Source organism: Echiichthys vipera (assembly GCF_963691815.1).
Source record: "Echiichthys vipera genome assembly, contig: SCAFFOLD_92, whole genome shotgun sequence".
NCBI classification, from domain to species: domain Eukaryota; kingdom Metazoa; phylum Chordata; class Actinopteri; order Perciformes; family Trachinidae; genus Echiichthys; species Echiichthys vipera.
Window position 1 is genome coordinate 42501 of NW_028154811.1, and position 5567 is coordinate 48067.

Consider the following 5567-nt stretch of genomic DNA (forward strand, 5'->3'; position numbering starts at 1 on the left):
TCACCTGTCACAGTAGGCCTCACCTGTCACAGTAGACCTCACCTGTCACAGTAGGCCTCACCTGTCACAGTAGACCTCACCTGTCACAGTAGGCCTCACCTGTCACAGTAGACCTCACCTGTCGCAGTAGGCCTCACCTGTCACAGTAGGCCTCACCTGTCACAGTAGACCTCACCTGTCACAGTAGACCTCACCTGTCACAGTAGTCCTCACCTGTCACAGTAGACCTCACCTGTCACAGTAGGCCTCACCTGTCAGTAGACCTCACCTGTCACAGTAGACCTCACCTGCCACAGTAGACCTCACCTGCCACAGTAGACCTCACCTGTCACAGTAGACCTCACCTGTCACAGTAGACCTCACCTGTCGCAGTAGACCTCACCTGTCGCAGTAGACCTCACCTGTCGCAGTAGACCTCACCTGTCACAGTAGACCTCACCTGTCACAGTAGACCTCACCTGTCACAGTAGACCTCACCTGTCACAGTCGGCCTCACCTGTCACAGTAGACCTCACCTGTCACAGTAGACCTCACCTGTCACAGTAGACCTCACCTGTCACAGTCGGCCTCACCTGTCACAGTCGGCCTCACCTGTCACAGTCGGCCTCACCTGTCACAGTCGGCCTCACCTGTCACAGTCGGCCTCACCTGTCACAGTCGGCCTCACCTGTCACAGTCGGCCTCACCTGTCACAGTAGACCTCACCTGTCACAGTAGACCCCACCTGTCACAGTAGACCTCACCTGTCACAGTCGGCCTCACCTGTCACAGTCGGCCTCACCTGTCACAGTCGGCCTCACCTGTCACAGTCGGCCTCACCTGTCACAGTCGGCCTCACCTGTCACAGTCGGCCTCACCTGTCACAGTCGGCCTCACCTGTCACAGTAGACCTCACCTGTCACAGTCGGCCTCACCTGTCACAGTAGACCTCACCTGTCACAGTCGGCCTCACCTGTCACAGTAGACCTCACCTGTCACAGTAGACCTCACCTGTCACAGTAGACCTCACCTGTCACAGTAGACCTCACCTGTCACAGTCGGCCTCACCTGTCACAGTAGACCTCACCTGTGACAGTAGACCTCACCTGTCACAGTAGACCCCACCTGTCACAGTAGACCTCACCTGTCACAGTCGGCCTCACCTGTCACAGTCGGCCTCACCTGTCACAGTCGGCCTCACCTGTCACAGTCGGCCTCACCTGTCACAGTAGACCTCACCTGTCACAGTAGACCCCACCTGTCACAGTAGACCTCACCTGTCACAGTCGGCCTCACCTGTCACAGTCGGCCTCACCTGTCACAGTCGGCCTCACCTGTCACAGTCGGCCTCACCTGTCACAGTCGACCTCACCTGTCACAGTAGACCTCACCTGTCACAGTCGGCCTCACCTGTCACAGTCGGCCTCACCTGTCACAGTCGGCCTCACCTGTCACAGTAGCTCACCTGTCACAGTCGGCCTCACCTGTCACAGTCGGCCTCACCTGTCACAGTCGGCCTCACCTGTCACAGTCGGCCTCACCTGTCACAGTCGGCCTCACCTGTCACAGTAGACCTCACCTGTCACAGTCGGCCTCACCTGTCACAGTCGGCCTCCTACACTTTTGATAATGATAATAATTTATTCACTTAATTGAAGACAATAATAAATACTTTACACATGTATATAAATAACTAAAGTGTGTGTGTGTGTGTGTGTGTGTGTGTGTGTGTGTGTGTGTGTGTGTGTGTGTGTGTGTGTGTGTGTGTGTGTGTGTGTGTGTGTGTGTGTGTGTGTGTGTGTGTGTGTGTGTGTGTGTGTGTGTGTGTGTGTGTGTGTGTGTGTGTGTGTGTGTGTGTGTGTGTGTGTGTGTGTGTGTGTGTGTGTGTGCGCGCGCTTTGTTTTAAACCTTACGGCCAAACTGCGCGTTTATGGTGATTTATAACATTTTCTGTACAAACGTGATGTGGATCCCAAAGTTCTGCCACGAGTTTCCAGGGTCCGTAAGCACCGGCACCGGCACCAACACCGGCACCGGCTCCGCTCTGAAACACTTAATCCTGATCCAATCAGTGACTCATTGATTTCACCTGTTTGAGACTCAACATCCACACAGAGAGACACGGAGCTCAGCTCACGCGCTCCAAACACCTGACAGGTGAGAACTGAACTAACAAGAGAATCAGGGTTTGTTTGTGTTGATGCTGTAAATGTTAAAAACATGAAGTTTATTAAATAGATGATTAAAAACTAAGTTTTAAAGGTGAATTAAATGTAAAGACTCTGTAAACAGTGAGTTTATTGTTGTAATGTGTTAAAAACATGAAGTTTATTAAATAGATGATTAAAAACTAAGTTTTAAAGGTGAATTAAATGTAAAGACTCTGTAAACAGTGAGTTTATTGTTGTAATGTGTTAAAAACATGAAGTTTTCTTAAATAGATGATTAAAAACTAAGTTTTAAAGGTGAATTAAATGTAAAGACTCTGTAAACAGTGAGTTTATTGTTGTAATGTGTTAAAAACATGAAGTTTATTAAATAGATGATTAAAAACTAAGTTTTAAAGGTGAATTAAATGTAAAGACTCTGTAAACAGTGAGTTTATTGTTGTAATGTGTTAAAAACATGAAGTTTTATTAAATAGATGATTAAAAACTAAGTTTTAAAGGTGAATTAAATGTAAAGACTCTGTAAACAGTGAGTTTATTGTTGTAATGTGTTAAAAACATGAAGTTTATTAAATAGATGATTAAAAACTAAGTTTTAAAGGTGAATTAAATGTAAAGACTCTGTAAACAGTGAGTTTATTGTGTTAATGTGTTAAAAACATGAAGTTTTCTTAAATAGATGATTAAAAACTAAGTTTTAAAGGTGAATTAAATGTAAAGACTCTGTAAACAGTGAGTTTATTGTGTTAATGTGTTAAAAACATGAAGTTTTCTTAAATAGATGATTAAAAACTAAGTTTTAAAGGTGAATTAAATGTAAAGACTCTGTAAACAGTGAGTTTATTGTTGTAATGTGTTAAAAAGATGAAGTTTCTTAAATAGATGATTAAAAACTAAGTTTTAAAGGTGAATTAAATGTAAAGACTCTGTAAACAGTGAGTTTATTGTGTTAATGTGTTAAAAACATGAAGTTTATTAAATAGATGATTAAAAACTAAGTTTTAAAGGTGAATTAAATGTAAAGACTCTGTAAACAGTGACTTTATTGTGTTAATGTGTTAAAAACATGAAGTTTTCTTAAATAGATGATTAAAAACTAAGTTTTAAAGGTGAATTAAATGTAAAGACTCTGTAAACAGTGAGTTTATTGTGTTAATGTGTTAAAAACATGAAGTTTATTAAATAGATGATTAAAAACTAAGTTTTAAAGGTGAATTAAATGTAAAGACTCTGTAAACAGTGAGTTTATTGTTGTAATGTGTTAAAAACATGAAGTTTATTAAATAGATGATTAAAAACTAAGTTTTAAAGGTGAATTAAATGTAAAGACTCTGTAAACAGTGAGTTTATTGTTGTAATGTGTTAAAAACATGAAGTTTTATTAAATAGATGATTAAAAACTAAGTTTTAAAGGTGAATTAAATGTAAAGACTCTGTAAACAGTGAGTTTATTGTGTTAATGTGTTAAAAACATGAAGTTTTCTTAAATAGATGATTAAAAACTAAGTTTTAAAGGTGAATTAAATGTAAAGACTCTGTAAACAGTGAGTTTATTGTTGTAATGTGTTAAAAACATGAAGTTTATTAAATAGATGATTAAAAACTAAGTTTTAAAGGTGAATTAAATGTAAAGACTCTGTAAACAGTGAGTTTATTGTTGTAATGTGTTAAAAACATGAAGTTTTCTTAAATAGATGATTAAAAACTAAGTTTTAAAGGTGAATTAAATGTAAAGACTCTGTAAACAGTGAGTTTATTGTGTTAATGTGTTAAAAACATGAAGTTTATTAAATAGATGATTAAAAACTAAGTTTTAAAGGTGAATTAAATGTAAAGACTCTGTAAACAGTGAGTTTATTGTGTTAATGTGTTAAAAACATGAAGTTTATTAAATAGATGATTAAAAACTAAGTTTTAAAGGTGAATTAAATGTAAAGACTCTGTAAACAGTGAGTTTATTGTTTTAATGTGTTAAAAACATGAAGTTTATTAAATAGATGATTAAAAACTAAGTTTTAAAGGTGAATTAAATGTAAAGACTCTGTAAACAGTGAGTTTATTGTGTTAATGTGTTAAAAACATGAAGTTTATTAAATAGATGATTAAAAACTAAGTTTTAAAGGTGAATTAAATGTAAAGACTCTGTAAACAGTGAGTTTATTGTGTTAATGTGTTAAAAAGATGAAGTTTATTAAATAGATGATTAAAAACTAAGTTTTAAAGGTGAATTAAATGTAAAGACTCTGTAAACAGTGAGTTTATTGTTGTAATGTGTTAAAAACATGAAGTTTATTAAATAGATGATTAAAAACTAAGTTTTAAAGGTGAATTAAATGTAAAGACTCTGTAAACAGTGAGTTTATTGTTGTAATGTGTTAAAAACATGAAGTTTTATTAAATAGATGATTAAAAACTAAGTTTTAAAGGTGAATTAAATGTAAAGACTCTGTAAACAGTGAGTTTATTGTTGTAATGTGTTAAAAACATGAAGTTTTCTTAAATAGATGATTAAAAACCAAGTTTTAAAGGTGAATTAAATGTAAAGACTCTGTAAACAGTGAGTTTATTGTTGTAATGTGTTAAAAACATGAAGTTTATTAAATAGATGATTAAAAACTAAGTTTTAAAGGTGAATTAAATGTAAAGACTCTGTAAACAGTGAGTTTATTGTGTTAATGTGTTAAAAAGATGAAGTTTTATTAAATAGATGATTAAAAACTAAGTTTTAAAGGTGAATTAAATGTAAAGACTCTGTAAACAGTGAGTTTATTGTTGTAATGTGTTAAAAACATGAAGTTTTCTTAAATAGATGATTAAAAACTAAGTTTTAAAGGTGAATTAAATGTAAAGACTCTGTAAACAGTGAGTTTATTGTTGTAATGTGTTAAAAACATGAAGTTTATTAAATAGATGATTAAAAACTAAGTTTTAAAGGTGAATTAAATGTAAAGACTCTGTAAACAGTGAGTTTATTGTTGTAATGTGTTAAAAACATGAAGTTTATTAAATAGATGATTAAAAACTAAGTTTTAAAGGTGAATTAAATGTAAAGACTCTGTAAACAGTGAGTTTATTGTTGTAATGTGTTAAAAACATGAAGTTTCTTAAATAGATGATTAAAAACTAAGTTTTAAAGGTGAATTAAATGTAAAGACTCTGTAAACAGTGAGTTTATTGTTGTAATGTGTTAAAAACATGAAGTTTATTAAATAGATGATTAAAAACTAAGTTTTAAAGGTGAATTAAATGTAAAGACTCTGTAAACAGTGAGTTTATTGTGTTAATGTGTTAAAAAGATGAAGTTTTATTAAATAGATGATTAAAAACTAAGTTTTAAAGGTGAATTAAATGTAAAGACTCTGTAAACAGTGAGTTTATTGTGTTAATGTGTTAAAAACATGAAGTTTTCTTAAATAGATG